This window comes from Pteronotus mesoamericanus, unplaced genomic scaffold (assembly GCF_021234165.1).
Source record: "Pteronotus mesoamericanus isolate MK-2021 breed Mesoamerican mustached bat unplaced genomic scaffold, CSHL_Meso_final scaffold_31, whole genome shotgun sequence".
NCBI lineage: Eukaryota > Metazoa > Chordata > Mammalia > Chiroptera > Mormoopidae > Pteronotus > Pteronotus mesoamericanus.
The window spans coordinates 28,532,702-28,545,744 of record NW_026555312.1 but is presented as its reverse complement, the minus strand read 5'-3'; the positions used below and the strand labels follow the sequence as shown (position 1 = coordinate 28,545,744).

General features: G+C 35.1%; 1 protein-coding gene across 1 annotated transcript in view; it reads right to left on the bottom strand.

Annotated features, from left to right (window-relative positions):
- GMDS (GDP-mannose 4,6-dehydratase) overlaps positions 1-13,043 on the bottom strand; it is a 675,882-nt gene that overhangs the window by 377,896 nt on the left and 284,943 nt on the right. The window lies entirely within an intron of this gene.

Sequence of the window (13,043 nt, the reverse complement as noted above, 5' to 3'; positions counted from 1 at the left end):
CTGAGTGGCTTAGCACACGCTTAACCCCTGTGTACACTGTCTGATTATACTATGGGAGCTGTGCTATGTGAGACGAGGCAGTCCTTAGTTTGGTATCAAATGCAAATATCACAGAAATAACAAAACATTTAAAAAAATTTTAACAATCCCAAAAGTCTTACTTTGGCAGGTGGGAAAAAAAACTATGTTTAATGATAATAACCACTTCAATAAGACCAAGTATTGCTTCAAAAGTCTTTTGTGTTTAAGCAATTACACCCCATCTCCACAAAGAATGATATATGCAGACAGCTCTCTGATCTCCAAGTGTACATATAGTCTGTGAAGCATCACAGTCTACAAACCACATGATGTCACTTTGTATCCAACCAGAAAAGCCACCTAGAACCTGATGGAACCAAGGTGAGCAGCCAATAATGTAACCCTTTACACAGAGAAAAAACAGTATTGTGTAAAAGCTATAATGCTCTGCTGAACTGTAACATGAGATTAATTCATTCCCTGGCTAAGTTTTTTTCCAATAAATTAAGACTATTATGCTCACCACACCCCCCCAAAACACACACACACACACACACACATACACGCCCCCAAACAAGCAAAAAACCACGTTACCTTTATAATAAATAGAAATACAAATAAAATATTCGGTGTTTGATATTTGCTTCCTTGTTCCTTCATATTGATATTGTAGCATGATTTGAATTTGCTATTCAGATTTTTGGTAAATTAACAAATACTAACTTAGTAATTTGTAAAAGAGTATTTACACACACATACACACAGGGAGACAAAAAGAGGGAAAGAAGGAGAAAGAAGAGGAGGGAAGAAGAGCACTTTCTGCTTATTGGTATTAAATAGAAACAAATTCCAGTTATTTAAATTTTAAGCATATTTTACTGATATGCTATTATAGTTGTCCCAATTTTTCTCTACTTTATACCCCTCTGCACTGCACCCCCTCTTCCACCAGCATCCTCCACCCCTTAGTCCATGTCCATGGGTTGTACATGTAAGTTCTTTGTCTTCTCCACTTCCTATACTATTCTTAACCTCTCCATGTCTATTTTGTACTTACTATTTATCCTTATTCCTTTCACCTTTTCCTCCATTCTCCTCTATCCCTTTCCCTGCTGATCTCACTCCATGTGATCTCCATTTCTGGGATTCTGTTTCTGTTCTAGTTGTTTCCTTTGTTTTTGTTTTTGTTTTTTAGATTCAGCTCTTGATAGTTGTGAGTTTGTGGTCATTTTACTGTTCATAGTTTTGATATTCTTCTTTTTCTTAGATAAGTCCCTTTAATATTTCATATAATAAAGACTTTACTATAAAAGCCTTCCTTTAACTTTATCTTATCTGGGAAGCACTTTATCTGCCCTTGGATTCAAGCTTCCCTGGATAGAGTAATCTTGGATGTAAGTCCTTGCCTTTCAAGACTTTGAATACTTTTTTCCAGTCCTTTCTTGCCTGTAAGGTTTCTTTTGAGAAATCAGCTGATAGTTTTATCTCTTCTCTTGCTACTTTTAAGATTCTCTCCTTATCCTTAATCTTGTGTAATTTAATCATGATGTGTTTTGTTGTGTTCCTCCTTGAGTCTAATTTCTAAAAGAGGACTCTCTGAGCTTCCTGGACTTCCTGGAAGTCTATTTCCTTTTCCAGATTTGGGAAGTTCTCTATTATTTTTTTCAAATAAATTTTCAATTTCAATTTCTTGCTTTTCCTCTCCTCCTTCTGGCACCCCTATGATTTAGATGTTGGGACATTTGAAGTTGTCCCAGAGGTTCCTAAATCTCTCCTAGTTTTGTTTTTTGAATTCTTGTTTCTTCATTCTGTTCCAGTTGAATGTTTAGTTCTTCATCCTGTTCCAAATTGTTGATTTGAGTCCCAGTTTCCTTCCCTTTACTTTTGGTTCCCTGTATATTTTTCATTTCACTTTTCATAGCCTTCACTTTTCCCTCTATTTTGTGGCCATGCTCAATCATTTCTGTGAGCATCCTGGTTAACAGTGTTTTGAACTGTGCAATTGATAGGTAGCTATCTCCTTGTCCGTCAATTCTTTTTCTGGAGTTTTGATCTGTTCTTTCACTTGGGCGATATTTCTTTGTCTCAGCGCACTGGTTACATTGTAAGGGGCAGAGCCTTAGGGAATATTTTTTGCTCTGTTGTGGCACTGTCTGTGGGGGAGGGGTCAGAGAAGGTACAATGCCACTTGCTCGGCTCTCGGCAGGCTTTCAGGGCAGTTCCCCCTCTACCCATAAGCAAATTGGGCCCTTTCGGTGTTAGCTCCTGGGTGGGTGGGTTTGTGTACATTCTAGGACCCCATAGGTCTCTCCAACGGACTCTCCTGTGAGGCTGGGAGCTTCTCCCACCGCCACAACCCCCACCGGTTTTTACTGCCAGAGATTTTGAGGCTTTAGTGTCCTGCACTGGAACCCTGGGATGCGCGGTCTACCTCGCTCTCCAGTTGTTCCTCCTGGCTTATACACACACGAATGTGGGATATTCTGGTCTAAGAGCCACCACCTGGCCCACCTGGGCCGCCACCTTGCTGTGCCTCCTCTCCACCCAGGCTGCCTGACTCCATCCCACCAACCACTTTGGATGAACGATTCTTCGTTAACTCCTTGGTTTTTGGACTTCTACACAGTCAATTTTCTGGCTGTTTTTGTTTTTAAATTGGTTATTCTCCTTTTGGTTGTGTGAGGAAGCAAAGTGTATCCATTTTGGATGGAAGTCCAGTTATTTAATTTATATCATGAAATCTATTATCCTCTAAAGCATTAAAATATCTGAGTTTGAATTATTTTTAAAAAATTCTCAAATAAAGTGAGCCTCTAACATTAATATTACTGTAATCCTACGCATTGAAAGGTGACTTACAAACCCATTTTAATGGTTATCTAATAGCAAAGCCAAAACATGGACTCTACAACTTATTCCCAAAGGAAAGTTTTGTTCTTGCTATAATTTAAAGGGAAAGATAATTATGCTCACTTATTTTGGATGTGGAGAGTCATGGGCCCACCTGGACTTGGTACTCTAGATCAGTGAGTCACTGAAGTGAGAATTGTCCACATGATTAGGGGAGCCCTGAAATAACAACCCTGTTATCTGGACTTCCCTGACTTGGGTTTGCCCTGCACTTAATCAGAATACTTAAGGCCTAAGTAGTTTCACATGAAGGTATTTAAATCAGTGCTTTTCTCCTGTGATTAGGTAAATGTTTGCTAAAGCTCTGTGAAGGATTTACTACAAACTAAAAGTGATATGTAAAAAAAAGAGAAGATCCTAGTCTTAGAGATGATACTCATCTAGAGTTGGTGATATTCTTTGAGGGTGAAATTCTACATCAGGGTTTTCACCCTCAGCACTACTGATGTTTTGGATTGGGTAATTCTTTGCTGTCGGGCTCTTTTGTGCATTATAGGATGTTCAGGAGCAACCCTGGCTGCCACCACCCCTCATTTCCAGTTCTGATAATTAGAAGTAAAAGTATCTCCTAATATTCTCATATGTCCTCTGTGGGCAAAATGACACTCCCTATCATCATTGCTCAACCCTCCCTCCAGTATATTAATCTTATCTTTAAAGCAATGAATAAAGAATAATCTGTAGAAAAAAATGGAGAAAATTATTCAAAATTTTACTATGACTATTTTTACATAAATTATAGTTTTAAAATTATAAAGATTAATTTACAATAATGAATATAGTTAAAGATTTTAAGAAGCAAGACAGTTGGCAGCCAGATAAAAGGGTCAAGTCTAAAATTTAAAACTACAAGTTCATGAACCTTAAAACATCAGATTCTCTCAGCAGCCGAATACTGTGTTTAGACTGATATATATGATTTCTTATGAAGCCCATATTTAGAGAAATGTGCTGTGACATCTAAAAATGGTTCAATATCTAAACAAGAGTAGTGCACCATCCATTTGCGGTAGTCTTAAACTGTTAATTATGGGTACGTTTAAAGTGCTTTGTAACTTCTTATTGCCACATTGTTCTCAAAGTATTTTGTATTAACTCTATTTCTCTTCATTATCAACTTCTTGGTCATATTGAAGTTATTTGTTTCATACCACATTTATATTTTAATATTATAAATCTAATGCTTTATTATGATTATTTCTGCTAAACATCTGAAAAATATTGCCTTTAATCAAACTATGTAATACCTTTGACAAAAGATTAGAGCAACTTAGATAGATTTCCAACTTCACTTGCGTAATTCCATGGTATACATAACCAGCTCTGCCTAAAGGGGATAGAATTGTTCCAATTTCACCTCTAAAATTCATTTATATACTACTTTTACAAATATGAATGTTTGCATCATCTGCCCTTCCCCAGGATTATTTCTAGTTTCAGTGTTGATATCTGTTAGTTTTGTGACCCTGGACAACTCAATTGCATCAGTTTCTTCATAGAAAAAATAAGTGGGATGGAATGATCTTTTTTTTTTAATTAAAATATTTTATTTAATTATTTTAAAGAGAGGGGAAGGGAGTGAGAAAGAGAGAAAGAAACGTCGATCTGTGAGAGAAACATCAATCAGTTGCCTCCTGCATGCTTCCCAACCAGGGACCAGGCCCACAACCCAGGCATGCGCCCTGACTGGGAATTGAACCCATGACCTTTGGCTTTGGAGGATGACACAAACCAACTGAGCCATACTAGTCAGGGCAGATGGAATGACCTTTAAATTACTTTCTATCTTATAAATTCTGAGGGTACTTGTGCAGAATACATACAGGGGGAAGCTGTCTATTTCTTAAAAGCTCTTTCAAAGAAAAAATATTAGCTATACATTTTTATTAAAATATACATTTTTAAATTTAAAAATTAGAAAAGTAAAAGGATATATATTTTTATAAACACATAAAAAAGTATGAGGGAAACAAGTTAGAATGCCTCTAAAAGTGTTTTCAGAGTATTAAATCACTATGTCAAATGCAATAAAAACAATTCATGGGTATATTTTTCACTACTATAATGATGATGATGATGATGATGATGATGATGATGATGATGATGTTGATGATAATTACCAAACTACTCGTATTCCCTCAGTTGCGAAATTATAAAAAGTCTTGACTAAGAAAAAAATTCAAAATAAATTAAGCACATACATGCACCAGCCTCTTAGTGGTATTCATTAGGCTCTCTTGGAATTCAAGAAAAAACAGGGAGTCCAGTAACTGAAGAGCTCCTGAAGGAAGAAAGCACTGATGAAGTATCTCTAGAACTCTCCATGGTCCCAGAGAAGGTAGCATAGTTATGTATCACACGTGGAAGAGAACATGATTTAGGGGTCAAAGATGGAAGGAGAATGAAAAGAAAAACACCTACTGCAAAGAGATAATACTTCCTACAGAACTGAGTAAATATTGCATTTTTAAACACTGAAGAAGAAGAAGGAGAAGAAGGAGGAGGGTGAGGGAGAGAAGGAGGAAGAGGTGAAGATGGGGGAAGAGGGGGATTGGAGGAAAGGAAGAGAGAAAAGGATGAAAACTACAGGGAGGGGGAGGGAAAGAGTGGGAGAAAAATAGAAGAAATAACACTCCTAACATGAACTGTGATTTCTCACTCAGACTAAAGGTACCCAAGGGATGGAGCTAATCACGGCATGGGACTCACTGCTAGTAAACTAGTAAAAATGAAGTAGGTTCACTTAGCCAAACTCTACTTCTTCGGTTGATTATGAAAGTAGTACTCACTATATTGTCCAGATTTACCTAATGACATATTAAGATAAGTCAACTTAAGAAAAATATCCTCATAAAAAGACTGGAACTCTTAACTTTACCTCCTTCTCCAAAACTAGTGGCATCCATGTGAGAGTCAAAAGTAAACAGCCCCCACTTGTGAATCACCAGACACTTGAGCCTTACCTGCCAATACCAGATAGCAAAGAACTTTCACAAAGTACACTCTTGGTGTGGGCTTTCTGTTCAAGGACAAACACTCTGGGAAGTCTCTCATACCCTAACTGTAGGAACCTAAGACACTCATTCTACACTCATAATGAAAATGAAAAAGTCACACTGCAAGGAAGCAAAAAGCTCGATATTATATGCGACAGCTATCAAAGTGAGAAAATCAAGTCAAGTTTATTTTAACCATTTGATTTTTTAAAAATTATTTTATTTTTTTACTGTTCAAGTATATTTGTCTCCATTTTCCCGCTACCACTTTCCCCTGCCCCACCCACCCCTGCCTTCTGCCCTCAATCCTTCCTTCTATCTGCTGAAACTAGGTGGCTATCTTTCTTTTTGTTCTCTCTTAATGATCATGCAAAATGTTTTTTTTAATTTGCAATGTATAACTTTATTTACAATATATTTGTTATTTATAATTTTTTAAAGGTCAGCAAGTTTATATTTGTGGCATGCCAAACTAGTCTGCTGATATAATAATAAAACATAATTAGCAAAATGGATTAATTATCCAGGTGATTAATAGTAGGTATTCCTGTTACATTATCTTTTAAATAAAAACTCAGAAATCTTACTGTTAGTTTTAGTAATAGGCTTGCTTTTAATGTTCTGGTTTGTAGAATAACCTTAAATTTAAGAGATTTTATTATTAACAAACAATATATTTGAAAAGAAACTCTAATATCCTGATTTACAAGCTACTTTAAAGTAATTTAAACATGTCTCATTTTTTTCACTAATTTATATAGCTAACAGCTTTAAGCCTTCACAGACTAGACCAGCCTTTCAGAGAAATTTAGCAATAGCCCTGGCTGGTATGGCTCAGAGGACTGAGCATCAGCCTGCAAACCAAAGCGTCACTGGTTTGATTTCCAGTTCAGGGCACGTGCCTGGGTTGCATGCCAGGTCTCCAGCGGGCGGGGGGGGGGCGCAGCGCGAGTAAACCACACACAGATGTTTCTCTCCCTCTCTCCTTCCCTTCCCCTCTCTAAAAATAAATAAATTTAAAAAAAAAAAAACCTTAGCAACAAAAGCAAAGTTTTGTGTATATAACAGTAAATACAGACTTTATTTCCTAAATAGAGAACATATAAATCTGTATTTCCAACAGAAAGGTGTCACAGTTGCCACATTTGTGGCATACAGAAAACTGTATTTACGCACATTCAGAGATATGTAACTGAAAGAGTCAGATAAAGAATTTCGAATTTGGAGAAGCCATGAGTGGAAAAGTTTTCAGATACATATACACTTGTGAATTTATTGATAAAGCAGTTTCTCTTTTAATTTAAAAAGAAAAAAAAAAAAGAACAGCCCTAGCCAGGGGGCTCAGTTGATTGAAATGTCCCATACACCGAAAGGTTGTGGGTTTGATTCCTGGTCAGGGCACATACCTATATTACAGGTTCTATCCTCCATCTGGTCATGAACAGGAGTCAATGGATTGATGTTTCTCTTTCACATCAATGTCTTTCTCTCTCTCTCTCTGTCCTCCACCCCAACTTCCCTCCCTCTTCTCTCTCTAAAATCAATAAATATCCTTGGGTGAGGATTTTAAAAAAAAAGAAAAAAAGAAGACTAGTACACTTACTTTAAGTTGAGTGTTTATGAAGAAAAGTAACTTGTTAATATCTGTAAATATTATATGACACATAGTAGCAGTTATTCACAGAACATATAAGATATACATGGCCATGCCTTTTATGGACATATAATTCTAAATTTTTACCTATTCTTCATTATTAATTTGCAGTTAATTTTACTACAGTGCCTCCTTTTTATTAAAAAAAAAACCAAAACCTAAAGCATAAATATATCAGTCATCTTGCCTTATTTGAAAGAATGACTAGACTGAGGAAAACAGAGACCAAGTCCCTTGATCAATTGATTTATTCCCCAGATTGTTGATTTCCACGTGTTAATTCTGTGACAACAACAGGTGATCTCGACTATCTTTAGCAGTATTATAAACTTCCATTAACAAAACAAAATAAGTATCTTAAAAAGAAAATAGCAAAGGACAGGAATGGAGAAAAGACATATAATAGTCAAAGTGAGGAGCAAGAGCTGCTATAATGAGCTATGCTATAGACTTTTGGTCAGTTACTAGTTTACCTGGTTCCACACCTCAGTATTTCAGTAAGCACAACAGAACCCCAGCTGACCAAAATGTTGCAGGAATTCTGTTTATGGATGGGTTAACTATTGATTCTCTTTGACTTTAATATTTTTTAATATATTTTTATAAGACTATCTTGCTAGTTTGGGAGAAACCCATGTTAAGTCCAATTGAAAGTTTTTTTGATTTTGAGGATCTAATTACTCCTTAAAGCTGAGGCCAGTAAATGTTTTCTTTAAGGGCCAGAAAGTAAATGTGCTAGGCTTTGAAGGCCACAGGACTCTACTGTGAAAGCAGCCATAGACACTCTGTAAACAAATGGGTATGGCTGTGCTCCAATAAAACTTTATTTACAAAAATAGGCTGGTGGGCTGGATTTGGCCCATGAGCCCTAGTTTGTCAACTTCTGGTTTAGAGTATCTTTATATTAAAAAGTAGTTCTTCCATACTTTTTAAAGTCAGAAATTCTCATGGGATGTTTTTCATGCAATCAAAGCACTGTCAATTATTTTTTGTTAGAGAAAAAGTACATGTCCTGAAAAAGCTGCATCAATTTGGGCTCTACTAATTGGGCATTTGGGATTATATACTTTAGACTAGACTGAGGTTTACCACTGCATTATCTATAAAAAAAGTGTTTGCTTCCTGTGATGGCAGGGCAAAAGGGGGCTGATGATCATTCTACTTAAGAAAATAAACTCAAAATACTACAGCAATTATAGGTATACAAACTAAGATTATTAATTAATAAATTTTACCTATTTATTAAAGTGTATCAGACTGAATCTTTACATAAAATAGCCTTTCTTCAATCACTGTATGCATGAAATAAAAAAAAAAACACTTATTTGAAACTATCCTAAAAATTCTTGTCTCTAATTCAGACTGCTTAGCTTTCAAGTCAGTAGTTTCACTCATTTACTCATTGATAAATATTTATTCAACACTTACTAGTAAATGGACACTGTATTAGATGCAGAAGAGTTAAGAGTTCACCCATTAAGGAATTCTCAGTCTGGCAATGAATCTGCTCAGAAAATGACAATTAATTGTGACAAAACCACAATATTATTGTCAAATTAATCTAATATTAAAATTAATTTTCAAGTTTCAGAAAATGCTGTATCACATATCAAGTATTCCATCATCTCCATATATATCTCAATAATTTTTCATTATTTAGTTACATTCATGAAATGAAAATGAGCTATCATTGATTTCCAGATAACAAAATAAAACAAAGTGGTATACACTACAAGGTTAAGTATTTAATAAACATTTAAAAAAGCCCTAAAAGTAAATTATGTTCAACATAAGCCTATTTCTATGTTTACAATAAAGGTACCTGGAACATATCTAAAGGAATGTTAACAGTGGGCCTGAGGACAGAACTGGGAGTCAATGAGAGGAAAAGAACTTTTACTTTTCTCCTTATACCCTCATCTACTGTTTACTTTTCTTTTAAATAAAAAAAAAAGTATTAATTTTAAAATAAATTTAAAAAAGTGATTAATATCAACACAGACAAACAAAACAGATCTCATCAAATATGCAAATAGAGCCCTATGGTGGGATATTTATGTTTTCTTTCTAAAATAAGAATGCTTTTCGAGATCCCAACCTGATCCAAAACAATGGACCTGTACTTAATTTTTTGCAGGTGGAAAGGTTAAGGAGAGAAAAGCACAGAAACTCAAGCAAAGTGCATAAACATGTTTGTTACTAAAGAGGTAAGGACCATCATTTGAACAGATTTCTTGAGCATCCCCTATGCGAAATGCTATAAGCAAGAATCATTAAGTTCTTCCTTTTTCTTTTTCCTATACTAAGGACACCCAGAACAACCAAATTAATTTTAAAAAATTATAATGGCTGATTGTTGTTTTCCTTTTGAGTAACAGAGAACAGACCAAGCTTTTATGCTTTCATAGCACATCATGGGAACTTTTTAAAAGATTACTTATTTATTTTTAGAGAGAGGGGAAAGGAAAGAGAAAGAGAAGGAAAGATCAATGTGTGGTTGCCTCTCATGTGCCCCTACTAGGGATCTGGACTGCAACCCAGGCATGTGCCCTGCCTGGGAATCGAACTGGTGACCCTTTAGTTCACAGTCTAGCACTCAAGCCACTGAGCCACAACAGCCAAGGCATATCATGGGAATTTTTAACTTACACAATTACAAAATAAAAATGTACTGACACTAAAAATACTTGTAATAAACCTATTACCTGACATTTTTTCATGACTTGGTTTAATTATGTAGCTATATAATCACATAAAATTCCACTTAGAAAGTTATAAGCATTACTAGTTCTTGGGCATGAAACAACTTATAACAGTGAACTTCTCTTTTATTCTCAAACTAAAAGGCCAATAGTGAAATTTAACAAAACTTCTTAGATTTTACAGATAGTTTTTAAATTGTAAAGAGTGTGCATGTTTTGTAAAGATTTATCATGCTTCAGTAAATAAGAAATAAATAAATAATTTCTTATTTAAAACCCAATATTGGGAACAGGAGACTAGTATGTTTTTAACAGTCTCAAGAACAATTATGTAAAGACCACAAGACAATACAAATTTTTTTGGGGGGGTGGGGAACAATAATGATTCTAAGTAAAAGACATTGGAAGCCAGAGGAGGGGAACCTATGGCCAAATATGACAAAAATTAATTGAGTCCACTGTATTCCCAGAACTTGAGAACAAAACGCTTCATGACTGATGACCTACTTTAAAAAAGATGTCCTTTTTCGAAAAAGGGAATTAACCTTCTTTAGAAAAGCAATACCAAGAACATTTAGAATTATGGGATGTCTTTTTTAAAAATGCCTTCTACCTTATACCAGAGAGACAAAGAACAGGGAGAAATCCTAGCACTTAGCAACTTCTTTGATTAGCCACTCTTATTAGCTAGGAATAGCTGTACCTCTGACTTCGTGTTTGCTGAGAGGTTATTAATATATGTGTATATGTGATAATATATTAATATATGTATATAATTTACTTAGAATCTAAATGAATTTAGTTTAAATATGTAGCACCAAACTTCATTTAGGATATAGAGGATGAATATGCAGGGTGGGGCCAAAGTGGGTTTACAGTTTGTATTGAAAATAATAATAATAAATAAATAATAATATAAGAATGAACTCATTTCACATACTAACAGCTGTGAGCCTGCTTTTGTCTTACCCTGTATTCTCACTGGAGATTGTTCTGCTTCTCCACTGGGTTACTGGGCCCCTAAAATTTTATTCCCTATGTCATTGCGCATATATACCCATCATAATTAGAGTTCATGTGTATGATCTCTAGCTCAGCAGTCCAAAGCACAGATTTCTCTTTTTATGTGAGATTCTTATTTCTACAATTCTGTTCATTTTAATTGCTTACATTTGTAGAGCCCTTATTTTATTTCATAGAATATGTGTTCATCAAATGCAGAGAGTGACTAAGATTTCCCTAAATGAAATTGGAAGGCTTTTGAGGTCAAATTTTTTTAAGATAAAGATTCCTTTTTCTGTATTTTCAATGTTGTGGGACCCAGTCCTTCTGGAAACTTCTAGTTCCCTTAGGAGGCAGTTGTTCTACTGTTTGAAACTCAAGAGATGAGCAAATATCTGCCTCCCACCTTCGTTTCTGCCTCTTTTTTGGAGCAGCTGACAAAACAGTGTGCTTTAGGAATGCTCATTTAGTCCTTTCTTCTCCAGCTAAACTCATCCTGGTCTTCATACAACTGGTCACCATTCTGACTGGCTTCCTCTGAATATATTCCAGTTTTCAAAATTTCCTATGAAATGTGGAATCTATAATGCAGCCAGGAGTCTAGCTCTAGACTGATCAGAAGAAGACACTGTGGCTCTCTCCTGTTCTCCTGGGATATAAATCCTTGGCAACTGCCATTAATAGAAATATATTAATATTTCTTCCTCTGATGGTTGATAAATTAGTCAACCAAAATACTCCAGTGCTTCTCACCTGAATTGTCATAATAGATGATGATGATCACAGTTTGGTATAACACATTGTGAGGGAGGTTGTGGACCCAGTGTGGTTGCGGGAACTGTCTAGATCACTCAGCTAATGTCAGTATCCATTCGAGTATCCAGGTTTTCCTATTCCCACTGCTCTTTCCCTCTTACTGAATTGGGCTGTTAATGCAATGTTCTTAAAACTATTCAAAGATGTCTTTACTATCATAGTACTAAATCATCCAAGTGACTTTTTCACAAGACATTGTTGATGTTTCCATCAATGTTAGACCACATATACAATGGTCCCATAGGATTGCAATGGAGCTGAAAAACTCCTGTCACCCACTGGTGTTGTAGCACAGTGTATTACTCATGTGTCTGTGGTGAGGCTGGTTAAGAGGGCCTACTGCACTGCCAGTCACATAACAAAACAGCAAATACAATTAGGTATCAAGTACCTAGTACTTGATAATGATAAAAAAAAAACCTTGTTATTTGTTTATGTGTTTACTAAGCATTTTTAATTGTTATTTTAGAATGTATTCTTTCAAAGAAAATCAAGTGATTTCAAATATATTTCAAATTATACTGTAAAGGCATAGTAATTTCTGGATGCCTGTTTAAATGAAATATAAAGAAAAACTACTGAACATCCAACTGATTCAAAGTAAAATTATATATATATAGATTCTACAAGTTAAGTTAATATAAAAAAGAGTGACTTTCAGAAACAAGTACTAGTTTACTACTTATTCCTTTACATTCATACAAAATTTCCTAATACTTAGATTAAAAAAGATGCTTGATAAGACTTACCTGTGAAAATGATAAAATTGGAATAATGTTCGCTTTTTTATGTTGGAAAAAAAAATCCTAAAAAACTTAAGTAATTAAAGCTGGATTTTCTTCATTTACCACTTCTGACATCCATAATAGTTAAAATGTGAAATTGTCCATTCTATGTAGTACAAATGCAGAATATAAATGCAACTTTTTGTTGTTTTGTTAA